Below are 27,920 nucleotides of genomic sequence, written 5' to 3'. Positions count from 1 at the left end.
GTATTGTACAATGCGGGATTTCAACAGCTGTGTTATAAACATAACACAGTCGCAAAGGCTAATCACAATCCGGGCGGGTCTGCCTGAACGCAACGCCGACAAGACAGACTCAGGCGAACTTGAAACTGTGGATGCTCTGTCAGCTTTTCAAGAAACTGTGTGGCAGAGTTTCCAATTAAGGAAGAGAAGTGCAACAAAACAAGTGACAACACAAGGCTGGAAGGAATGTAGGAGAGTCTCACCTTGTAGGTAACAAAGGCAACATGCTGCACTGAGCATGACTACATGACAGTGAAAAACTGCAGTCAATACAGCAGGCTCCACTGGAATTGTACGAGTGCAGTGACCAGTGCAAAATGTGAAAGCATCCAAAGGCATACATGTGAGCCACAGGGGTGGCTCTGCTGCCTATTTTGTGAAAGAAGTCTGTATTTCTACTTGTAGTGCCAATTAAGTTAGTATTTTTGAAAGTTTCACAGATGTTTTAAATGTTGGGCATTTTGGTTGACGTCACTAAAGGATACAAAGAGATCCCCTCTAAAAAATGCTGTTTTGCATCAAAACATGACATACTGTAATTTGCCAGATCACCTCTGTTTACTTGCTTGGTCTGTCACTTTCTTTCTGCTTTAATTTTACATCCTTTATTTGGGCACTACTTTCAATCACAGTTGAAGGTTTACTGTGTTTCTTCTTCTCTACTGACCATGTATCTTTAGAGACTGAGAAAAGCCACCCACATCAGTAATTACAAATCACCACAAAGTGTCACGGAGCATGTATTTTAAGCAACATGGGTCAAAATTTGTTTCCAGACAAAGCAAATTTTGATAATATTAGCAAAATATTATTGTCTATTCTTTCTGTATATACTAAGGAACAAAGTAACAGGGACACTGAGGAACATTTTGTTTTTGACTCCAATTTTAAGGAAACAATATACTTAAGAAAGAGATAGTTTTCAGGGCTAAAGATCCAGTGATTTACTTATTTCTGCACCATCAACATCTCCAAAACTGAAGTGTTTTGTCTTTTTGTCCGTCATCTGCCATTACTGACCCCAATATCCTGAGATGCTGAGCAACATCTTACTGCTGCCTATTTTGTTAAAGAACTCTGTATTTCTACTTGTAGGGCCAGTTAAGTCAGTATTATTGAAAAGATCATAAATGTTTTAAATGTTGGGCATTTTGGTTGACATCACTAAATGATGCAAAGAGATCCCCCCTAAAAAAAAAAGCTGTTTTGCATCAATACTTGACATAACAATTTGCTAGATCACCTCTGTTTACTTGCTTGGTCTGTCACTTTCTTTCTGATTTAATTTTACATCCTTTATTTGGGCACTACTTTCGATCACAGTTAAAGGTTTACTGTGTTTCTTCATCTCTACTGACCGTATATCTTTAGAGACTTAGAAAAGCCACCCACATCAGTAATTACAAATCCACACAAAGTGTCACGGAGCCTTATCAATGTATTTTAAGCAACATGGGTCAAAATCTATTTCCAGACAAAGATAATTTTGATATTAGCAAAATAGTTTTGTGAATGATTTATGTATATACTAAGGAACAAAAGTAACAGGGACACTGAGGAAAATTGTGTTTTTGACTCCAATTTTAAGACAACAATATACTTAAAAAAGAGATAGTTTTCAGGGCTAAAGACTCAGTGATTTACTTATTTCTGCACCATCAACATCTCCAAAACTAAAGTGCTTTGTATTTTTGTCTGTCATCTGCCATTACTGTCCCCAATATCCTGAGTTGCTGAGCAACACCTTACTGCTGCCTATTTTGTGAAACAACTTTGTATTTCTACTTGTAGGGCCAATTAATTTAGTACTTTGGAACGTATCACAGATGTTTTAAATGTTGGGCATTTTGGTTGATGTCACTAAATGATGCAAAGAAAAAAAAGCTAAAAAAAAAAGCTGTTTTGCATCAAATCATGATGACTTGGGAGTGAGAATATATTGGCTTGCTCACAGGGACAATCAAGTCTAGACCTTATTTGTGTATCATCCTTTTAAGCAACTTCTATATGTATACAATATAAGTAAATTAAATGGATTTGCATAGAAATTGGCACAATATTTCTACTAATAATACACCTTTAAACTTTGTTACTCCCAACCCTATCCCCTAGACCTGATTCTCATTTTCTTGATAGATGATAGGAAGTGGTGTGTGGGTGGTGGTGTGTTCATGAGCAAAGCTTCAAATCTAGGCATGGGTAATGTGAGTGTCTGCGTTGGCTACATAACATAACCTTTAAAAGAGCGAGTGTCGTGCTATGAAGCCAGACCTCCCATGGACAGGTTTCAGGATGAGCGCTGATCTTTTGAGCAACAACACCTTAGTCTGCCAAAACAGTGCACTAAGCAGCCCAGCAGACCAGATAAAGGTCAAACACAGCCATATGCAAAAGCCCAGCTGTCTTTCTCCTGACGCACGCAACTGCAACCTCGTGAAATAACAAATATAACATTAAGCAAATGGAGAATGAGAGGAATGCATTTTCAACAGGCATATTCCAATCAATTTTTATTTTTTGTTTATGAAATAACACCGATCTTGTGAAGCGCTATTGCTTTCATATTGTTTAGCGGATATAATCATAAACATCCCGCCAGCGAATTGTGGTCTGCTCAGCAGAAATACGTGACAGATAAATGACTTATACGGACATCCGGCGTGGACACTGGTCCTCCGTTTACCTTGATACGGCTACTTCCACAAACCCGCTAAGTAAGGATTCCCCTAAACAAACTATATTCTTGATCGTTTATCTGGTCAATATACAAACACCAGTAAATAATAAAATGTTTTATGCATCCAGTCAGGCACAAGTGACACTATTTTATTTTTTATTTTTTTTTGCTGTAGTCTTTACTGATAAATATTCCATTACAGAGATAAGGCTGCGGTATTGAGAACCAAGACACAAATAAATATATGTGCAATTTATTTTATTTTCCATCTTTTTTTTAGGCCTGTGAGCTACACATATTGAGTTTTACCATTGAGCAATAAATAATGAACAATGGGAAGTATTTCAGCCATTGATGTAAAGAAAATAAAACTGAAACACATTGCCGAGTTGTTTTGCACTTCGTGAAATGTATATTGATGTTGGTGATGAGGAAACTGATCCTGAAAAAGGGGCGACAGGCATGATAACACTTATCTGAGGAAAGAGGGCAATACCCAATACCAAAATGGATGTTGCTTTATCTCTACAAAGCGTTATTCTTAGAAACGGGTGGTTTCATATGTTCTGGTTCCAGGCTTTGCACCTTAGAGTGTAATAGAATAAATGCCCATATCTTTGGACTGTAAAAAATGAGATTGGAAGTATGCAACTGTAATCGAAAGCGGAGGGAGGCTTTCAGTGTAATCAATCTCCAAAAAGGCTTTTAATGGAATCAATAGAGAGAAAAAAAGAGGGGATTGATTACTGCACACTATAGTGTCATTTTTAGATATTCACTGTGTCCTTGGTGGACTGAAAGCATCCATCCAGCGATATAGGTTAAATGTATATTGAGCAAACCAGTGCATTTGTTGAGTGGCACACTTTTCTTGGTGACTACTAAGTTAGAAGAACGCTTTGTGGCAGTGTTGAAATGCAGGACGAAGCAGTGATCTCAGTTATAATGTGGCCTCAATATTATTGGGATTGTTCAGGGTTCAAGGTGTTTATATTTTGACCTGGCCTCCACAAGCCAAAATATTCTAGGTAATGGTTGAAGGCATAGTCCAATTAACTTTGTGTTGAAATCTAGCTATACAATAACGTACTTTCTTTGGTATGTCACAAAATTACAGATAATTTTATTTCTGATAAAGTATTTATTTTAGGGAGATCACATCAATCAATCAATCAATCAATTTTTTTATATAGCGCCAAATCACAACAAACAGTTGCCCCAAGGCGCTTTATATTGTAAGGCAAGGCCATACAATAATTATGTAAAACCCCAACGGTCAAAACGACCCCCTGTGAGCAAGCACTTGGCTACAGTGGGAAGGAAAAACTCCCTTTTAACAGGAAGAAACCTCCAGCAGAACCAGGCTCAGGGAGGGGCAGTCTTCTGCTGGGACTGGTTGGGGCTGAGGGAGAGAACCAGGAAAAAGACATGCTGTGGAGGGGAGCAGAGATCGATCACTAATGATTAAATGCAGAGTGGTGCATACAGAGCAAAAAGAGAAAGAAACAGTGCATCATGGGAACCCCCCAGCAGTCTACGTCTATAGCAGCATAACTAAGGGATGGTTCAGGGTCACCTGATCCAGCCCTAACTATAAGCTTTAGCAAAAAGGAAAGTTTTAAGCCTAATCTTAAAAGTAGAGAGGGTGTCTGTCTCCCTGATCTGAATTGGGAGCTGGTTCCACAGGAGAGGAGCCTGAAAGCTGAAGGCTCTGCCTCCCATTCTACTCTTATAAACCCTAGGAACTAGAAGTAAGCCTGCAGTCTGAGAGCGAAGCGCTCTATTGGGGTGATATGGTACTACGAGGTCCCTAAGATAAGATGGGACCTGATTATTCAAAACCTTATAAGTAAGAAGAAGAATTTTAAATTCTATTCTAGAATTAACAGGAAGCCAATGAAGAGAGGCCAATATGGGTGAGATATGCTCTCTCCTTCTAGTCCCCGTCAGTACTCTAGCTGCAGCATTTTGAATTAACTGAAGGCTTTTTAGGGAACTTTTAGGACAACCTGATAATAATGAATTACAATAGTCCAGCCTAGAGGAAATAAATGCATGAATTATTTTTTCAGCATCACTCTGAGACAAGACCTTTCTGATTTTAGAGATATTGCGTAAATGCAAAAAAGCAGTCCTACATATTTGTTTAATATGCGCTTTGAATGACATATCCTGATCAAAAATGACTCCAAGATTTCTCACAGTATTACTAGAGGTCAGGGTAATGCCATCCACAGTAAGGATCTGGTTAGACACCATGTTTCTAAGATTTGTGGGGCCAAGTACAGTAACTTCAGTTTTATCTGAGTTTAAAAGCAGGAAATTAGAGGTCATCCATGTCTTTATGTCTGTAAGACAATCCTGCAGTTTAGCTAATTGGTGTGTGTCCTCTGGCTTCATGGATAGATAAAGCTGGGTATCATCTGCGTAACAATGAAAATTTAAGCAATACTGTCTAATAATACTGCCTAAGGGAAGCATGTATAAAGTGAATAAAATTGGTCCTAGCACAGAACCTTGTGGAACTCCATAATTAACTTTAGTCTGTGAAGAAGATTCCCCATTTACATGAACAAATTGTAATCTATTAGACAAATATGATTCAAACCACCGCAGTGCAGTGCCTTTAATACCTATGGCATGCTCTAATCTCTGTAATAAAATTTTATGGTCAACAGTATCAAAAGCAGCACTGAGGTCTAACAGAACAAGCACAGAGATGAGTCCACTGTCCGAGGCCATAAGAAGATCATTTGTAACCTTCACTAATGCTGTTTCTGTACTATGATGAATTCTAAAACCTGACTGAAACTCTTCAAATAGACCATTCCTCTGCAGATGATCAGTTAGCTGTTTTACAACTACCCTTTCAAGAATTTTTGAGAGAAAAGGAAGGTTGGAGATTGGCCTATAATTAGCTAAGATAGCTGGGTCAAGTGATGGCTTTTTAAGTAATGCTTTAATTACTGCCACCTTAAAAGCCTGTGGTACATAGCCAACTAACAAAGATAGATTGATCATATTTAAGATCGAAGCATTAAATAATGGTAGGGCTTCCTTGAGCAGCCTGGTAGGAATGGGGTCTAATAAACATGTTGATGGTTTGGATGAAGTAACTAATGAAAATAACTCAGACAGAACAATTGGAGAGAAAGAGTCTAACCAAATACAGGCATCACTGAAAGCAGCCAAAGATAACGATACGTCTTTGGGATGGTTATGAGTAATTTTTTCTCTAATAGTTAAAATTTTGTTAGCAAAGAAAGTCATGAAGTCATTACTAGTTAAAGTTAATGGAATACTCAGCTCAATAGAGCTCTGACTCTTTGTCAGCCTGGCTACAGTGCTGAAAAGAAACCTGGGGTTGTTCTTATTTTCTTCAATTAGTGATGAGTAGAAAGATGTCCTAGCTTTACGGAGGGCTTTTTATAGAGCAACAGACTCTTTTTCCAGGCTAAGTGAAGATCTTCTAAATTAGTGAGACGCCATTTCCTCTCCAACTTACGGGTTATCTGCTTTAAGCTACGAGTTTGTGAGTTATACCACGGAGTCAGGCACTTCTGATTTAAAGCTCTCTTTTTTAGAGGAGCTACAGCATCCAAAGTTGTCTTCAATGAGGATGTAAAACTATTGACGAGATACTCTATCTCACTTACAGAGTTTAGGTAGCTACTTTGCACTGTGTTGGTATATGGCATTAGAGAACATAAAGAAGGAATCATATCCTTAAACCTAGTTACAGCGCTTTCTGAAAGACTTCTAGTGTAATGAAACTTATTCCTCACTGCTGGGTAGTCCATCAGAGTAAATGTAAATGTTATTAAGAAATGATCAGACAGAAGGGAGTTTTCAGGGAATACTGTTAAGTCTTCTATTTCCATACCATAAGTCAGAACAAGATCTAAGATATGATTAAAGTGGTGGGTGGACTCATTTACTTTTTGAGCAAAGCCAATAGAGTCTAATAATAGATTAAATGCAGTGTTGAGGCTGTCATTCTCAGCATATGTGTGGATGTTAAAATTGGCCACTATAATTATCTTATCTGAGCTAAGCACTAAGTCAGACAAAAGGTCTGAAAATTCACAGAGAAACTCACAGTAACGACCAGGTGGATGATAGATAATAACAAATAAAACTGGTTTTTGGGACTTCCAATTTGGATGGACAAGACTAAGAGTCAAGCTTTCAAATGAATTAAAGCTCTGTCTGGGTTTTTGATTAATTAATAAGCTGGAATGGAAGATTGCTGCTAATCCTCCGCCCCGGCCCGTGCTAAGAGCATTCTGACAGTTAGTGTGACTCGGGGGTGTTGACTCATTTAAACTAACATATTCATCCTGCTGTAACCAGGTTTCTGTAAGGCAGAATAAATCAATATGTTGATCAATTATTATATCATTTACCAACAGGGACTTAGAAGAGAGAGACCTAATGTTTAATAGACCACATTTAACTGTTTTAGTCTGTGGTGCAGTTGAAGGTGCTATATTATTTTTTCTTTTTGAATTTTTATGCTTAAATAGATTTTTGCTGGTTATTGGTAGTCTGGGAGCAGGCACCGTCTCTACGGGGATGAGGTAATGAGGGGATGGCAGGGGGAGAGAAGCTGCAGAGAGGTGTGTAAGACTACAACTCTGCTTCCTGGTCCCAACCCTGGATAGTCACGGTTTGGAGGATTTAAGAAAATTGGCCAGATTTCTAGAAATGAGAGCTGCTCCATCCAAAGTGGGATGGATGCCGTCTCTCCTAACAAGACCAGGTTTTCCCCAGAAGCTTTGCCAATTATCTATGAAGCCCACCTCATTTTTTGGACACCACTCAGACAGCCAGCAATTCAAGGAGAACATGCGGCTAAACATGTCACTCCCGGTCCGATTGGGGAGGGGCCCAGAGAAAACTACAGAGTCCGACATTGTTTTTGCAAAGTTACACACCGATTTAATGTTAATTTTAGTGACCTCCGATTGGCGTAACCGGGTGTCATTACTGCCGACGTGAATTACAATCTTACCAAATTTACGCTTAGCCTTAGCCAGCAGTTTCAAATTTCCTTCAATGTCGCCTGCTCTGGCCCCCGGAAGACAATTGACTATGGTTGCTGGTGTCGCTAACTTCACATTTCGCAAAACAGAGTCGCCAATAACCAGAGTTTGATCCTCGGCGGGTGTGTCGTCGAGTGGGGAAAAATGGTTAGAGATGTGAACGGGTTGGCGGTGTACACGGGGCTTCTGTTTAGGGCTACGCTTCCTCCTCACAGTCACCCAATCAGCCTGCTTTCCTGGCTGCTCGGGATCTGCCAGGGGGTAACTAACGGCGGCTAAGCTACCTTGGTCCGCACCGACTACAGGGGCCTGGCTAGCTGTAGAATTTTCCACGGTGCGGAGCCGAGTCTCCAATTCGCCCAGCCTGGCCTCCAAAGCTATGAATAAGCTACACTTATTACAAGTACCGTTACTGCTAAAGGAGGCCGAGGAATAACTAAACATTTCACACCCAGAGCAGAAAAGTGCGGGAGAGACAGGAGAAGCCGCCATGCTAAATCGGCTAAGAGCTAGTAGCTACGCTAAGCTAGCGGATTCCTAAAAACACGCAAAGTGAATAATGTGTAAATAATTTAGAGGTGATTCAGCAGAAGGAGTGCTTTAGTTAAGGCACGTAAAGATTACACTGGGAAACAAATCGTAATCTAGATAACTAGATCAATCTAACTGCGCAGATTAAACAACTAACAGATACAGAAAAACACCGCTGTGCTCCGGAACAGGAAGTGATACAATACCGCAGTGAGAGCCAACCACCAGATCACATGGCAAATATAGAGTTCCTACATGAGATTTTGTACACCACATGAAGGAGGAGGTGCAATGTTTGCACACATGTGCAATGTTGGAGTATATGCTGCATCCGATGGAAAGAGGGACGTCGGACTGTCCAACTCTTAACTAGGATTATACATATTTAGAGCCACATAAAGAAGTGAATGGAATTACAATATTGGTCCCAAGGAACATTGGTGCTGGCGCTCATCTCCAGACTCTGTAGCATGAGGTGGATGACAGTCTATGTCTCCTCATGGATAAGATGCCAGTCTGACTGAGGTTACTTCTTCAACCAAGGTTGCTATTAATTTTCACCTGGGTGGTGGGACAATGCAGAGGAAGAATGCTATACAAGGGCACAGATATGTTGACCCCCAAAACATGAATCTGCTGCAAATCGTGAAATATCCACAAACCATTAATGAGAATGTATGCAAACTGTGACAATCTGTGAACCGTTAATAATTTTTCTGTAAACCGTGAATAAAATATCCCACAAAATGTGAACACCGGTCTCGCAAAATGTAAGTCGCAAAACATGACTATCATTCATGATATATATTTTCTTTCAGTTTATGTAGTTTACAGATTTTAGTTTATGCAGGCCCAGATCCAGACTGGTTTGGACTGATGCAGTTGCATCGGTCAAATTTTTTTACGCATCGTTCATCATCGGTAAAAAAACAAACAAAAATCTTGAATAATCCCGAATAGTGCCGAATGTGTCCCGCGTGAACACAGCTTTTCGGTGGTTTTCATGTCAAGCTATAGTCCGTAAATTATATGGATTTTTCCGGGTTTCAGAGTCATACGGATGTACAAATAAAGTCGGATATTCAGGGTTTGGCCTGCAGCGGCTCTGTAATCAACCGTTTCTGCAGCGCGACTCCACTTTGAAGCCGTGAACCATTGAAGCAATGCTTCGATCCACTATAGCTCGTTGTTCTTTGATTCACTGCTCTTCAGAAATGGCAAGTCTGCTTCTTAACCCCTCTCAAAGCCATTAAAATACCGTGAGCCACTTTTGTGTGAATTAAAGTCACTAACTGGGACTCTTGTCTTGTTGCAGGTAAGAAAGGAGAATCGTCCTCCGTTTCGTAGGCACAGCTTCAAACGCTGCCCGGCTCTCTGCCGAGACAGAGTCCGGTCAGAATTAATAGATTCAAAAACAAATTGCCCCTTTAAATAAAATGATACCTCTTACAAACGTTGTAATACAGACAAAAAGTACAATCGACTAAAACATTTTTTTCCTCCCAAAATGAAATGTGCTGTACATCCTGAGGTGCAGCACAGCAGCTGTAAGAGCTCAGCTCAGATATATGGAATGACATTTATGCCAATAATGTCTGAAAGGAAATGCTTTTGACAAAAACTACAGATTTTGTTTATTCCTATTTATGTCCAGAGATCAAGGATCCACCATGTAGAGTTTATTATGACCAAAGTTTAAGGATCCAGTGACCAATTTCATATTTATTTACTTTAAGACTCAATAAGATGTTCAATTTCAATTCAATCAGTTTATAAAGTGCCAAATCACAACAAAATCTAAATATACTAAAACAAATACATCACAATTGTACACATATCACAATTTTGATATGTGTACAATTGTGATGTATTTTTTTTAGTATATTTAGTCATGGACATGATGAATATTGTTACCTGCTGGACTGTTTCTAATTTTGATTGGTATCAATGGATAATGTCTTCTGTGAACTGTCTGTATCTCAATATATTATTATTAAGAATATAACCCCTGGCAAAAATTATGGAATCACCGGTCTCGGAGGATGTTCATTCAGTTGTTTAATTTTGTAGAAAAAAAGCAGATCACAGACATGACACAAAACTAAAGTCATTTCAAATGGCAACTTTCTGGCTTTAAGAAACACAATAAGAAATCAAGAAAAAAAAATTGTGGCAGTCAGTAACGGTTACTTTTTTAGACCAAGCAGAGGGAAAAAAACATGGACTCACTCAATTCTGAGGAATAAATTATGGAATCACCCTGTAAAATTGCCAACCACCAAATACTGGTGGTTGGCTCTCACTGCGGTATTGTATCACTTCCTGTTCCGGAGCACAGCGGTGTTTTTCTGTATCTGTTAGCTGTTTAATCTGCGCAGTTAGATTGATCTAGTTATCTAGATTACGATTTGTTTCCCAGTGTAATCTTTACGTGCCTTAACTAAAGCACTCCTTCTGCTGAATCACCTCTAAATTATTTACACATTATTCACTTTGCGTGTTTTTAGGAATCCGCTAGCTTAGCATAGCTACTAGCTCTTAGCCGATTTAGCATGGCGGCTTCTCCTGTCTCTCCCGCACTTTTCTGCTCTGGGTGTGAAATGTTTAGTTATTCCTCGGCCTCCTTTAGCAGTAATGGTACTTGTAATAAGTGTAGCTTATTCGTAGCTTTGGAGGCCAGGCTGGGCGAATTGGAGACTCGGCTCCGCACCGTGGAAAATTCTACAGCTAGCCAGGCCCCTGTAGTCGGTGCGGACCAAGGTAGCTTAGCCGCCGTTAGTTCCCCCCTGGCAGATCCCGAGCAGCCGGGAAAGCAGGCTGACTGGGTGACTGTGAGGAGGAAGCGTAGCCCTAAACAGAAGCCCCGTGTACACCGCCAACCCGTTCACATCTCTAACCGTTTTTCCCCACTCGACGACACACCCGCCGAGGATCAAACTCTGGTTATTGGCGACTGTTTTGCGAAATGTGAAGTTAGCGACACCAGCAACCATAGTCAATTGTCTTCCGGGGGCCAGAGCAGGCGACATTGAAGGAAATTTGAAACTGCTGGTTAAGGCTAAGCGTAAATTTGGTAAGATTGTAATTCACGTCGGCAGTAATGACACCCGGTTACGCCAATCGGAGGTCACTAAAATTAACATTAAATCGGTGTGTAACTTTGCAAAAACAATGTCGGACTCTGTAGTTTTCTCTGGGCCCCTCCCCAATCAGACCGGAGTGACATGTTTAGCCGCATGTTCTCCTTGAATTGCTGGCTGTCTGAGTGGTGTCCAAAAAATGAGGTGGGCTTCATAGATAATTGGCAAAGCTTCTGGGGAAAACCTGGTCTTGTTAGGAGAGACGGCATCCATCCCACTTTGGATGGAGCAGCTCTCATTTCTAGAAATCTGGCTAATTTTCTTAAATCCTCCAAACCGTGACTATCCAGGGTTGGGACCAGGAAGCAGAGTTGTAGTCTTACACACCTCTCTGCAGCTTCTCTCCCCCTGCCATCCCCTCATTACCCCATCCCCGTAGAGACGGTGCCTGCTCCCAGACTACCAATAACCAGCAAAAATTTATTTAAGCATAAAAATTCAAAAAGAAAAAATAATATAGCACCTTCAACTGCACCACAGACTAAAACAGTTAAATGTGGTCTATTAAACATTAGGTCTCTCTCTTCTAAGTCCCTGTTGGTAAATTATATAATAATTGATCAACATATTGATTTATTCTGCCTAACAGAAACCTGGTTACAGCAGGATGAATATGTTAGTTTAAATGAGTCAACACCCCCGAGTCACACTAACTGTCAGAATGCTCGTAGCACGGGCCGGGGCGGAGGATTAGCAGCAATCTTCCATTCCAGCTTATTAATTAATCAAAAACCCAGACAGAGCTTTAATTCATTTGAAAGCTTGTCTCTTAGTCTTGTCCATCCAAATTGGAAGTCCCAAAAACCAGTTTATTTGTTATTATCTATCGTCCACCTGGTCGTTACTGTGAGTTTCTCTGTGAATTTTCAGACCTTTTGTCTGACTTAGTGCTTAGCTCAGATAAGATAATTATAGTGGGCGATTTTAACATCCACACAGATGCTGAGAATGACAGCCTCAACACTGCATTTAATCTATTATTAGACTCTATTGGCTTTGCTCAAAAAGTAAATGAGTCCACCCACCACTTTAATCATATCTTAGATCTTGTTCTGACTTATGGTATGGAAATAGAAGACTTAACAGTATTCCCTGAAAACTCCCTTCTGTCTGATCATTTTTAATAACATTTACATTTACTCTGATGGACTACCCAGCAGTAGGGAATAAGTTTCATTACACTAGAAGTCTTTCAGAAAGCGCTGTAACTAGGTTTAAGGATATGATTCCTTCTTTATGTTCTCTAATGCCATATAACAACACAGTGCAGAGTAGCTACCTAAACTCTGTAAGGGAGATAGAGTATCTCGTCAATAGTTTTACATCCTCATTGAAGACAGCTTTGGATGCTGTAGCTCCTCTGAAAAAGAGAGCTTTAAATCAGAAGTGTCTGACTCCATGGTATAACTCTCAAACTCGTAGCTTAAAGCAGATAACCCGTAAGTTGGAGAGGAAATGGCGTCTCACTAATTTAGAAGATCTTCACTTAGCCTGGAAAAAGAGTCTGTTGCTCTATAAAAAAGCCCTCCGTAAAGCTAGGACATCTTTCTACTCATCACTAATTGAAGAAAATAAGAACAACCCCAGGTTTCTTTTCAGCACTGTAGCCAGGCTGACAAAGAGTCAGAGCTCTATTGAGCTGAGTATTCCATTAACTTTAACTAGTAATGAGTTCATGACTTTCTTTGCTAACAAAATTTTAACTATTAGAGAAAAAATTACTCATAACCATCCCAAAGACGTATCGTTATCTTTGGCTGCTTTCAGTGATGCCGGTATTTGGTTAGACTCTTTCTCTCCGATTGTTCTGTCTGAGTTATTTTCATTAGTTACTTTCATCCAAACCATCAACATGTTTATTAGACCCCATTCCTACCAGGCTGCTCAAGGAAGCCCTACCATTATTTAATGCTTCGATCTTAAATATGATCAATCTATCTTTGTTTTTTGGCTATGTACCACAGGCTTTTAAGGTGGCAGTAATTAAACCATTACTTAAAAAGCCATCACTTGACCCAGCTATCTTAGCTAATTATAGGCCAATCTCCAACCTTCCTTTTCTCTCAAAAATTCTTGAAAGGGTAGTTGTAAAACAGCTAACTGATCATCTGCAGAGGAATGGTCTATTTGAAGAGTTTCAGTCAGGTTTTAGAATTCATCATAGTACAGAAACAGCATTAGTGAAGGTTACAAATGATCTTCTTATGGCCTCGGACAGTGGACTCATCTCTGTGCTTGTTCTGTTAGACCTCAGTGCTGCTTTTGATACTGTTGACCATAAAATTTTATTACAGAGATTAGAGCATGCCATAGGTATTAAAGGCACTGCGCTGCGGTGGTTTGAATCATATTTGTCTAATAGATTACAATTTGTTCATGTAAATGGGGAATCTTCTTCACAGACTAAAGTTAATTATGGAGTTCCACAAGGTTCTGTGCTAGGACCAATTTTATTCACTTTATATATGCTTCCCTTAGGCAGTAGTATTAGACGGTATTGCTTAAATTTTCATTGTTACGCAGATGATACCCAGCTTTATCTATCCATGAAGCCAGACGACACACACCAATTAGCTAAACTGCAGGATTGTCTTACAGACATAAAGACATGGATGACCTCTAATTTCCTGCTTTTAAACTCAGATAAAACTGAAGTTATTGTACTTGGCCCCACAAATCTTAGAAACATGGTGTCTAACCAGATCCTTACTGTGGATGGCATTACCCTGACCTCTAGTAATACTGTGAGAAATCTTGGAGTTATTTTTGATCAGGATATGTCATTCAAAGTGCATATTAAACAAATATGTAGGACTGCTTTTTTGCATTTACGCAATATCTCTAAAATCAGAAAGGTCTTGTCTCAGAGTGATGCTGAAAAACTAATTCATGGCATTTATTTCCTCTAGGCTGGACTATTGTAATTCATTATTATCAGGTTGTCCTAAAAGTTCCCTAAAAAGCCTTCAGTTAATTCAAAATGCTGCAGCTAGAGTGCTGACGGGGACTAGAAGGAGAGAGCATATCTCACCCATATTGGCCTCTCTTCATTGGCTTCCTGTTAATTCTAGAATAGAATTTAAAATTCTTCTTCTTACTTATAAGGTTTTGAATAATCAGGTCCCATCTTATCTTAGGGACCTCGTAGTACCATATCACCCCAATAGAGCGCTTCGCTCTCAGACTGCAGGCTTACTTGTAGTTCCTAGGGTTTGTAAGAGTAGAATGGGAGGCAGAGCCTTCAGCTTTCAGGCTCCTCTCCTGTGGAACCAGCTCCCAATTCAGATCAGGGAGACAGACACCCTGTCTACTTTTAAGATTAGGCTTAAAACTTTCCTTTTTGCTAAAGCTTATAGTTAGGGCTGGATCAGGTGACCCTGAACCATCCCTTAGTTATGCTGCTATAGACGTAGACTGCTGGGGGTTCCCATGATGCACTGTTTCTTTCTCTTTTTGCTCTGTATGCACCACTCTGCATTTAATCATTAGTGATCGATCTCTGCTCCCCTCCACAGCATGTCTTTTTCCTGGTTCTCTCCCTCAGCCCCAACCAGTCCCAGCAGAAGACTGCCCCTCCCTGAGCCTGGTTCTGCTGGAGGTTTCTTCCTGTTAAAAGGGAGTTTTTCCTTCCCACTGTAGCCAAGTGCTTGCTCACAGGGGGTCGTTTTGACCGTTGGGGTTTTACATCATTATTGTATGGCCTTGCCTTACAATATAAAGCGCCTTGGGGCAACTGTTTGTTGTGATTTGGCGCTATATAAAAAAAAAATTGAATTGAATTGAATTGAATTAAAATTTCATCCCCAAAACTAACACCTGCATCAAATCAGATCTGCTCATTAGTCTGCATCTAAAAAGGAGTGATCACTCCTTGGAGAGCTGTTACACCAAGTGGACTGACATGAATCATGGCTCCAACACGAGAGATGTCAATTGAAACAAAGGAGAGGATTATCAAACTCTTAAAAGAGGATAAATCATCACTCAATGTTGCAAAAGATGTTGGTTGTTCACAGTCAGCTGTGTCTAAACTCTGGACCAAATACAAACAACATGGGAAGGTTGTTAAAGGCAAACATACTGGTAGACCAAGGAAGACATCAAAGTGTCAAGACAGAAAACTTAAAGCAATATGTCTCAAAAATCAAAAATGCACAACAAAACAAATGAGGAACGAATGGGAGGAAACTGGAGTCAACGTCTGTGAACGAACTGTAAGAAACCACCTAAAGGAAATGGGATTTACATACAGAAAAGCTAAACGAAAGCCATCATTAACACCTAAACAGAAAAAAAAACAAGGTTACAATGGGCTAAGGAAAAGCAATTGTGGACTGTGGATGACTGGATGAAAGTCATATTCAGTGATGAATCTCGAATCTGCATTGGGCAAGGTGATGATGCTGGAATTTTAAAGATGACTGCCTGAAGAGAACGTAAATTTCCACAGTCATTGATGATATGGGGCTGGCACTGGGGAGATGGCTGTCATTACATCATCGATAAATGCACAAGTTTACGTTGATATTTTGACACTTTTCTTATCCCATCAATTGAAAGGATGTTTGGGATTTCATGTTTTGGGAAAATCATTTTTCAAGATGATAATGCGTCTTGCCATAGAGCAAAAACTGTGAAAACATTCCTTGCAAAAAGATACATAGGATCAATGTCATGGCCTGCAAATTGTCCGCATCTTAATCCAATTGAAAATCTTTGGTGGAAGTTGAAGAAAATGGTCCATGACAAGGCTCCAACCTGCAAAGCTGATCTGGCAACAGTAATCAGAGAAAGTTGGAGCCAGATTGATGAAGAGTACTGTTTGTCACTCATTAAGTCCATGTCTCAGAGACTGCAAGCTGTTATAAAAGCCAGAGGTGGTGCAACAAAATACTAGTGGTGTGTTGGAGTGTTCTTTTGTTTTTCATGATTCCACAATTTTTTCCTCAGAATTGAGTGATTCCATATTTTTTTCCCTCTGCTTGGTCTAAAAAAGTAACCGTTACTGACTGCCACAATTTTTTTTCCTGATTTCTTATAGTGTTTCTTAAGCCAGAAAGTTGCCATTTGAAATGACTTTAGTTTTGTGTCATGTCTGTGATCTGCTTTTTTTCTACAAAATTAAACAACTGAATGAACATCCTCCGAGGCCGGTGATTCCATAATTTTTGCCAGGGGTTGTACAAATAAGAAGTGTTAACTATGGTCCATGAAGTATAATAAATATATTAAAAGAAGTGTGAAAGTGTATGTTGCACACGAATAAAAGAATGAAGATTATTGAATAATAAGACGCGTATGATTTTTATTTTATCATTGGGCAAAAATGCATCTGTCAGATTTTCACTCTGGATCCAGCCCTGCTATGGATCAATTACTTCAGGAAATCTTGATCACAAATGTTATCTGCAAAAATATTTTTTGGGGGGGTTTGGCGGTCACTACAATGGTGCTCTCACTTCTGGTGTAAAGCGTCCAACCTCACTGGGCGTGTCTTGCATCAGGGACAGTGGTGGGTGGGGAGTTTGACTGGGGCTGTATACCTGTCAAACTGTAACGCAGGTGTCCTAAGGCAAAGAGAGGATGGAAACCTCACATGGAGCAGAAGAGCAAAAGCTCACATGAGCTTGATTTTCAGTATGAATACAGGCCATGATGGGCCTCGCAATCCTTCGGACTTTTTGGTTTTAAGCAGGAGGTGTCAGAAAAGTTAACACAGGGATAACTGGCTTGTGGCGACCAAGTGTTCATAGTGATGTCACTTTTTGATCCTTCAATTTTGGCTCTTCCTATCATCATGAACTAGAATTCACCAAGCATTGGATTGTTCACCCACTAATAATAGGGAACATGAAAGATCCCCTGCACTTCTGTGCAATTCGTTACAATGCCACGCTATCTAAAATAATCAATTTGTAGCTGATCACACATTTGCTCTCACAACTTGATGAAACCATTCTCTCATCGGAATCACAGAGAAATTTTCTACAGTTGATGTTCGTGTGTGTTGTGGGGTGGAGAACGCATTTGGAATCCTGTCTCAAAGGTAATTATTTATAATGTATTGCATTGGATTGGTAAAACAGGTGCATTTTCATTCCTTCTTATGAGTTAGATAATGCATCTGTAAAGTTATGTTTATTATAGACGTAACATCTCGTCATAATCTCAACTTCAAGTTCAGATGCCCTGCTTGCAATGACTCGCATTGACACACAATGACACACAATGTTTTTGAATAGGTTGCATAATATTTATGACTCGTTCATGAAATTAATGCATGCCAAAGTTTTGAACATTGCAAAATTGTCTTTGCACATTAGCATGCAGCCGCGCACAGTGTATGCACAATTTACGATGGGTTTACTCATTGGCACGCCAGATTGTGTGCCAGTGCGGGATCAAATTCGTGCAAGTGTCAAAATCGCAAGTCGAGGAGTGGCGCGAAGCCCCATAGTGCACACAGTCATAATCCCACAGATGCTCCTCAGTCAAGCACATACACCAAATTGTGAAGACATTCACGTTTTGCAACTTACGTTTTGCAAGATCTGCGTTCACATTTCAGGAGATATTTTGTCAGTATTCATGTTTTGCAATTCACAGTTTATGGCTAATTCACAATTTGAAGCTGCCCTATGGAGTGAAAAAATGCAATGTTAAGTCTCCACAGACTCATTTTGGCAAGCTAAAGTAAAGATATTGGTAAGTTAAGATAATAGTGAGAATAGACACAGTAGACTCATGAGACTTTTTTCAAACCCGTCCGGCATATATCTGGCAAAGTTTTCTTATGAAATATATTCAGATTTTATCTGGAGTTGTTCCCACCAATTTGCCAGATCACCTCTATTAACTTGCTTGGTCTGTCGCTTTCTTTCTGATTTAATTTTACATCCTTTATTTGGGCACTACTTTCAATCACAGTTTAAGGTTTACTGTGTTTCTTCATCTCTACTGACCATGTATCTTTAAAGACTTAGAAAAGCCACCCACATCAGTAATTACAAATCACCACAAAGTGTCAGGGAGCATGTATTTTAAGCAATATGGGTCAAATTTGTTTCCAGACAAAGCAAATTTTGATAATATTAGCAAAATATTATTGTCTATTCTTTCTGTATATACTAAGGAACAAAGTAACAGGGACACTGAGGAACATTTTGTTTTTGACTCCAATTTTAAGGAAACAATATACTTAAGAAAGAGATAGTTTACAGGGCTAAAGATTCAGTGATTTACTTATTTCTGCACCATCAACATCTCCAAAACTGGTGTTTTGTCTTTTTGTCCATCATCTGCCATTACAGACCCCAATATCCTGAGTTGCTGAGCAACATCTTACTAGTGTATGGTAAATGGATTGCATTTTGATGCATCCTTTTGGTTTTTGAAAAGATGCTTAAAACACAGTGATTCCTCACTTTCACCCTTTCACACTCTGACACTGGGAATTGCCATGCAAGGTGCTGACATTTACACCAGAAGCAAGTTAAGGTTAAGTGTCTTTCTCAATGACACTTCCTCATGTCAATAGGCATATCTGAGAACCAAACCATGGGAAATATATTGTACCATGTCAACTATTTGCTCCAGAACTATGAAATTATTAACAGAAATGCCAATAAAGTTGTAATACTCAGTCTCCAATAGCCTCAGATTAAAAAGAGATATCAGTTAAACAGTTTTATTATCTTGTCGTTTTAGCTTCTTCAACAGATAAGCTGCACCTCTGTGTAGGTATGGTGACACAGCGACAAATGGAATAGTTGACTATCTGCCAATCCACAGTGATTTCTTCAAAGCACAAAGGACAATTTCAATCTTACTTGGTGGATAAACTCAGTGGACTGTCTTATAGCAACCCAGGTCTTGTCAAGCTCAAATCAGAGGTCTTCATCCACACTGTCCACACTGATATCTGCAATCATCTGGATGTCTTGGTGCATTTAATAAGTACTTATAAATGTGATTCCCAAACCTTTTCACACTGCTCCTCTTTTTATATCAGCATATTTTGGAGGACCCTTTTCCCCTCCTCTCCTCTCTTCAACACACATGTACACATCTTTTGCTTCCAAACTCCACTGGCATTTACTTTTTAACATTGTATTGTACAAAACTACAGCTTCATATTGAACAAAATAAAAATGACAAATTATATTCATGTGCAATGATTAAAAGTAACAGCCATCATGTATCTTATTTCCCCCCCCCCTCACAAACTTGTCTATGTTCTGATGGCTGCCTTCAAGCACAACCATCACTCTGTTCAGATACCACTGATGGTTTCCAGCCAAAAAAATAAATTAATCAAAAACCACCAAAATGCACACAAAACAAAATAACAATTATATATATATATATATATATATATATATATATATATATTATATATATATATATATTATATATATATATATATTATATATATTATATATATATATATATATATATATATATATATATATATAGTGAGGAAAATAAGTATTTGAACACCCTGCGGTTTTGCAAGTTCTCCCACTTAGAAATCATGGAGGGGTCTGACATTTTCATCTTAGGGCATGTCCACTGTGAGAGACATAATCTAAAAAAAAAAAAAAAAAAATCCGGAAATCACCACAATGTATGATTTTTTAATAATTTATTTGTATGTTACTGCTGCAAATAAGTATTTGAACACCTACCAACCAGCAAGAATTCTGGCTCACACAGACCTGTTAATTTTCCTTTAAGAAGCCCTCTTATTCTGCACTCTTTACCTGTATTAATTGCACCTGTTTGAACTTGTTACCTGTATAAAGACACCTGTTCACACACTCAATCAATCACACTCCAACCTGTCCACTATAGCCAAGAACAAAGAGCTGTCTAAGGACACCAGGGACAAAACTGTAGACCTGCACAAGGCTGGGATGGACTACAGGACAACAGGCAAGCAGCTTGGTAGAAGACAACTGTTATGATTATTTATTAGAAAGTGGAAGAAAACACAAGATGACTGTCAATCTCCCTCAGTCTGGGATTCCATGCAAGATCTCACTTTGTGGGGTAAGGATGATTCTGAGAAAGCTCAGAACGACACAGGAGGACCTGGTCAATGACCTGAAGAGAGCTGGGACCACAGTCACAAAGATTACATTATTAACACATGATGCTGTCATGGTTTAAAATCCTGCAGGGCAGCAAGGTCTCCCTGCTCAAGCCAGCACATGTCCAGGCTCGTTTGAAGTTCACCAGTGACCATCTGGTTGATTCAGAGGAGGCATGGGAGAAGGTCATGTGGTCAGATGAGACCAGAATTGAGCTTTTTGGAATCAACTCCACTTACCATGTTTAGAGGATGAGAACAACCCCAAGAAAACCATCCCAACCGTGAAGCATGGGGGTGGAATCGTCATACTCTGGGGGTGCTCTTCTGCAAAGTGGACAGGACGACTGCACCGTATTGAAGGGAGGACGGATGGGGTCATGTATTGTGAGATTTTGGCAAACAACCTCCTTCCCTCAGTAAGAACAGTGAAGATGGGTCATGGCTGGGTCTTCCAGCATGATAATGACCCCAAATACACAGCCAGGGCAACTAAGGAGGGGCTCTATAAGAAGCATTTCAAGGTCCTGGAGTGGCCTGGCCAGTCTCCAGACCTGAACTCAATAGAAAATCTTTGGAGGGAGCTGAAACTCCAAACCTGAAAAATCTAGACAAGATCTGCATGGAGGAGTGGACCAAAATCCCTGCTGCAGTGTGTGAAAACCTGGTGAAAAACTACAGGAAACGTTTGACCTCTGTAATTGCAAACAAAGGCTACTGTACCAAATATTAACATTGATTTTCACAGGTGTTCAAATACTTATTTGCAGCAGTAATGTTGTGTGGGCCGCTGAAGAGGAGGTACTGCTGGCCCACCATCACCAGAGGGCGCCCTGCCTGGAGTGCGGGCTCCAGGCACCAGAGGGCGCCGCCGCCTCACGGGAGCAGCCTCGGTGACAGCTGTCACCCATCACCTGAGACAGCTGACGGCAATCATCAGTGGGGTATATCAGTAGGACGGCATCTCCACCTCATTGCCGAGATATCGTTTCTACCAGAGAGGTAACATATCAAAGCCTACTGAGTACACAGTTTTGACTGAGCTAGTTATTGGTTTACTGTTCCAACGAGAGGTGGAGGTACCTTTCCTGCCGTTCGGAGTTCTGGGTGCAAACGCGCCCCCATCTAACTGTTCTTTTTCCCTCGCCAGCAGTACCAGGTCCGACACGCGGAGGCAGTGGCCACCTGGGAGTTCGGGACTTGGCGGCTCCAGTATTCCCGGGGTCCTGTGGCGGAGGAAGCCGTGTGGTTCCGGTCTTACCTTGGAGAGGCGTCTCCTATCTTCGAGCCTGCCCACACGACACCTTTGTGTATTGACTTTTGTCCATTTCTGTAATTGGTTGTATTCGTTGTGCACATTCACAACAGTAAAGCGTTGTTATTTTGACTTACTCCATTGTCCGTTCATTTGCGCCCCCTGTTGTGGGTCCGTGTTCCTACACTTTCCCAACAAGTAACATACAAATAAATTATTAAAAAATCATGCATTGTGATTTCCGGTTTTGTTTTTTTTGTTTTTTTTTTTAGATTATGTCTCTCACAGTGGACATGCACCTAAGATGAAAATTTCAGAACCTATAAGTCTGTCAGAGTTGTTCAGAGTTGGAGAAAATAATCACGCAGGAGACACTGAATTTCTTTTCCTGATCAGGAGAGAGCAAACGGGTGTCACCCTCCGCTAACGACCGTCCCATCAGCTCTGAAGGGCTCCGCCCATCTGCCTCTCATATTTATTAGAATAAAATTACATGCAAGCATATGGAGCCGACAATAATACAAAACAAGAAAAGACACAAAGTCTGGTCTCCTGTCGATATGAAACCTGTTATGACTTTGAGCCTCCAGTCTCCTAGCCTTCCCATAACAATGTTCAGCCCTGAACCAGTGTGCCGGTCACACTGCTCTTCCCTCAAGGCTGACCCATTAATTAAAGACGCACATCTGCACTTAGCAAAAACATAGCTTTACCAAAACAGTCTGCACATTCACTAAGCCAAAGATCATCTGTTCACTTTCCCGTGTGAACAGTTGTAATGATTATTCGAACAGCTCAGCGTATATGATTGCTTTAAACACTAAGTGATTAATTAAAAGAGTAATGGTACATGAACTCTCACACATGCATATATGTATATATGAAAATAGAGAACAGAATCAAAGACAAGATCAAAGACAGTACATCAAAGTAAAGACATTAATATTTGATAACCATATTGCTGATATATAGAAAACCCTGTCAAGTTCCTACAGCAACAAAACCGCTTGTTTGCAAAAAACTAAATTCATTTGTAATACCTCCATGCACCACCCACATTAGGAACCTGACTTATAACATGTTTGCAAGTGATGCTACGTTAACATAGGGACACTTGCCATGTGGTACATGCATTGTATACTAATTGAAGCTAACTTCTATGATCGACACGTAAAGTGGAAAAAAAGTGTAATTCTTTGAATTTCCAAGAGATTGGCAAATAAGCAATACACAAAACATCAAAATACTCTACAAATTACACAGTCCATCGGATGATGTATTTTTTTTCACACAAAAAAGCTTCATTTTTCAATAAATAATGGAGCAATAACAATCCAAATTAATATACAAGTGTATATCTTTAGGCCCTGTCGCACCTTGACAATCTAGCTAGCGTGTGCCGATGTAAGAAAATACGCAGACATGTCAAATAAGTTATGCAGCTGTCACACCATGATGATTTATCCAGCGTATGCTGACAGCCCCGTTTCCACTGAGCGGTCTGGGTCGCTATGGTACAGGTCAGAATAGTTAGGTCTTGCTTAGTTTGCTTAGTTTAATTAGGTCAGCTAAGTAGGGAGGTGCCGATCTGTGAACAATTTTATAGACTACTAGCAGAACCTTAAAATGTGATCTCACTGGGACAGGAAACCAGTGAAGGGATGCCTACAACCTATGGCCCGTGTATGTGGGATGTATGAGCCATACGCTGACATACGTCAAAAACATTGTGAGTGTCCAAAGTTTTTTTGAGTTGCTCAATGTATTACGATGTATACCAATGTGCTTCAGTGTGCTCTTAACTGTTATAAAACTTACCCATAACTTATTAGATGTACACAAGCGTTTTCAGCAGATTTTTCATACATTGGCATACACTGGCTAAATCATCAAGGTGTGACAAACCAGTTACGTAACATATGAGCTATATCTTATAGTTGATTATTTTAGATTTATCACCCAAAGGTCCTTCGGGATTAACATCTGGGGCCTCTTTAATGAATAACGCATTGATTGCTGATCAAGCAATCTGAGTCCACACAGTTAAAAATAGGCATCAGCCATACCTGGGGAAGTAAGCTGTGATAGACTGGTGTCCTGTCCAGGGGGAGTCCAATACTCTAATGCGCTTTGTGTGACATAATCCAGAGATAAACACTTGGCACCAATGGACTTCTGGGTTTTGTAGCACTTATTTTGTGTGCACAAAAACATGGATAGGTCTTTTCTGACACATGAACAGGCAATTAAAATGGATGAATGTGCGACGAGAATGTGGATACATTTTCAGAACAAGTCAAGCCTAAACATAAGTTGTTCACTCAGAATTGAGCGGCACACACTTTTCCCTTTTTCAATTTTGTTATCTTGTTTGTAACAATTGGCATCCTAATCAAGTTATAAAAAGCACTGCTAATTGTGTTTTTGTTGCTTTCTTTGTCAATAGCCACAAACAGTTTTTGCTACATCACATTTTTTATACTGCACTACTTAAGAAAAGCTCAAGATAAAGTTGTTTTGTTGACATGACATAATAAAGTGGGGGGAAAAAAAACACTGCAGCAATCACACACCCGCAGTTTGCAGTATTGGGCAATGCTGCAGCAAATGAGGACAAGAGCTAAAAGCAGCGAAACGATTTTAATAGCAAGGAATGTGAGACATGACAAATACGTGGGGAACACACGCCGATGCAGCGTGTGATCGATTCAGGTCACAGAACAAAAAGAATGATGTGTTTTGTGTCTCATCCTGCAGCTGGCTAAATTTCACTTTGGGACAAAGATGTGACTAAAGAAAATGAGTGTGAGAGGTGAAAAAGGCACCGTTTGGAACCCGTTCACACCAGCTGTCACACCAGATCTTCATTTTGCTCCGCTTGACTCATCACGTCCTTTGTTCTCTGTCACTTTCATCCAGTCATTTTCTGAAACTGCTTATTCCAGCTGTGCATCACGGTGGGCTGGATCCTATCCCATGGTCCTGGGCATAAGGCAGGGTGCAACCTCGGACAGGCTGTAAAAGTATTCACAGGCCGACACATAGAGAGAGACAAATATAGCCACACTGTCATTCACACCTATGGTCAATTTGGAGTAAAAGGCACTTGACAATTGCACGCATTTACACCCACACTGCTGTGGCAATTCGCCGTGCAGTGTGACCCGCTGTGTTCTGCTGGAAGCTGTGCTTCGAGCAGCTGGCACTGCATTATAATAAATATTATTTTGTAGTAGATTAATCGTTTGCTCTCAGAATTTGACTGATGAAACCACCTCTAATTGCTTTCGGAACCAGAGAGGAATTTTCTATAGCTGCAGCTTTTTTCTCTGTCTCACGTACGCTTCATGACGTTGAGAACACATTTGGAATGGTCGAAAAGGTAATTATTTGTAATATTATATTGTTGTGGCTTGACTCAGCCACATGGTGTGTGCAGCCAGTACATTCTGCTGCTGGTCCCAAGCCCGGATAAATGAGGAGGGTTGCGTCAGGAAGGGCATCCGGCATAAAACAAGCCAACCCAACTATGCAGACTAAGAACTGAATTTCCATACCGGATCAGTTCGCGGCGGCGAGTTAACAACACATCCGCCACCAGTGCTGTTGTCTAACAGGGTGCCGGTGGAAATTGGGCTTCTGCTGGCCGAAGATGACGAAGAAGAGGAGGACAGCGTTTCCATAAACAGCAGGAGAAGAAGAAACTAGAAGAGTGGAAATGAGAGTGGGGACTTTGAATGTTGGTAGTATGATCTGGTAAAGGCGGACGGAGCTGGCTGATATGATGGAGAGGAGAAAGGTAGACATATTGTGTGTGCAAGAGACCAAGTGGAAGAGAAGTAAGAGGAGGCGCATCAGCGGTGGTACAAGTTGTTGTACCATGGTGAGGACAGGAAGAGAAATGGTGTTGGGGTCATTTTAAAGGGAAGAGTATGCTAAAAGTGTGTTGGAGAGTTAAGCGAGTGTCTGACAGGGTGATGAGTGTGAAGTTGGAAAATGAAGGGGTGATAATGAATATCATCAGTGCATATGCCCCACAGGTAGTTTGTGAGATGAAGAAGAAAGAAGATTTCTGGAGTGTGTTAGATGAGGTGGTGGAGAGTGTGCCCAAGCATGAAAGAGTGGTGATAGGAGCGGACTTCAATTGGGCATGTTGGTGAAGGGAACAGAGGTGATGAGGAAGTAATGGGTAGATATGGTATCAAGTGGAAGCACTAGTTGGAGGGGAAGCAGTTTTGGACAGCTGGAAAAGTACTACAGATGTGGTGAGGGAGACAGCTAGGACAGTACTGGGTATGACATCTGGACAGAGGAAGGAAGACAAGGAGACTTGGTGATGGAACGAAGAGGTCCAGGAAAGCATAAGGAGAAAGAGGTTGGCGAAAAAGTTTTGGGATAGTTGGAGAGATGAAGAAAGTAGACAGGAGTACAAGGAGATGCAGTGTAAGGCAAAAAGAGAAGTGGCAAAAGCGAAGAAAAAGTTATATTGCGAGCTGTACAAGAAGTTGAATAATAAAGAAGGAGAAAAGGACTTGTCCCGACTGGCCAGACAAAGGGACAGAGCTGGAAAGAATGTGCAGCAGGTAGGGTGGTAAAAGATGCACCATGGTAATGTGCTGACAAGTGAGAAGTGTGTGCTGAGAAGGTGGAGGGAATATTTGAAGAGCTGATGAATAAAGAAAATGAGCGAGAAGAAAAGGCTGGATGATGTGGTGAGAGTAAATCAGGAAGTACAAGAGATTAGTAAGGAAGAAGTGAGTGCTGCTATGAAGAGGATGAAGAGTGGAAAGGCAGTTGGTCCAGTTGACATTCCAGTGGAGGCATGGAAATGTCTAGGAGAGATGGCAGTAGAGTTTCTAACCAAATTGTTTAATAAAATCGTGGAAAGTGATGAGGATGCCTGAGAATTGGAGATGAAGTGTGCTGGTTCCCTTTTCAAGAACAAGGGTATTGTGGCCGAGGTTGCAGTAACTACAGAGGCATAAAGCTGATCAGCCACAGCATGAAGTTATGGGAAAAAGTAGTAGAAGCTAAGTTTAGAAAACAGGTGAAGATCTGTGAGCAGCAATATGGTTTCATGCCGAGGAAGAAAGAGCACTACAGATGCAATGTTTTGCTCTGAGAATACTGTTGGAGAAGTACAGAGAAGACCAGAAAGAGTTACATTGTGTGTTTGTGGACTTAGAAAAACGCTTATGATAGGGGTGCCAAGAGAAGAGCTGTGGTATTGTATGAGGAAGTCTGGAGTGGCAGAAAAGTATGTTAGGGTAGTGCAGGACATGTACAAGAATAGTGTGACAGCGGTGAGATACGCAGTCGGAATGACAGACTCATTCAAGGTGGAGGTGAGATTACACCAAGGATCAGCTCTGAGTCCTTTCTTGTTCTTGCAGTGGTGATGGACAGGTTGACATATGAGATCAGACAGGAGTCCTCATGGACTATGATGTCTGCAGATGACATCTGTAGTGAGAGTAGAGAGCAAGTTGAGTCTAGTCTGGAGAGGTGGAGATATGTTTTGGAGAGAAGGGGATGAAAGTCAGTAGAAGCAAGACTGAGTACACGTGTGTGAATGGGAGGGAGCCCAGTGGCATAGTGCAGTTACAAGGAGTAGAAGTGGTGACAGTAGATGAGTTTAAAATATGGGGGTCAAACTGTTCAAGTACTGCTCCTCCATGTTGAAAGGAGTCAGTTGAGGTGGCTCGTGCATCTTTTCCGGATGCCCCCTGGACGCCTCGCTGGAGAGGTGTTCGGGCACGTCCCATTGGGAGGAGGCCCCGGGGAAAGACCCAGGGACATGCTGGAAGGATTACATCTCTCGGCTGGCTTGGGAACGCCTTGGGGTTCCCCGGAGGAGCTGGGGGAGCTGTGTGTGGATCGGGAGGGTCTGGGCGGCTTTGCTTGATCTGCTGCCCCCACGACCGACTCCGGATAAAGCGGAAGAAAATGGATGGATTGGATGGATGTTCAAAGTAATGGAGAGTGTGGTAAAGAGGTGAAGAAGAGAGTGCAGGCAGGGTGGAGTGGGTGGAGAAAGGTGGCAGGAGTGATTTGTGACCGAAGAATATCAGCAAGAGTGAATGGGATAGTTTACAAGACAGTAGTGAGACCAGCTATGTTGTACGGCTTAGAGACAGTGGCA

This window comes from Thalassophryne amazonica, chromosome 1, assembly GCF_902500255.1.
Source record: "Thalassophryne amazonica chromosome 1, fThaAma1.1, whole genome shotgun sequence".
NCBI lineage: Eukaryota > Metazoa > Chordata > Actinopteri > Batrachoidiformes > Batrachoididae > Thalassophryne > Thalassophryne amazonica.
The sequence above is the reverse complement of the archived record's forward strand: the minus strand, read 5'-3'. Positions refer to the sequence as shown.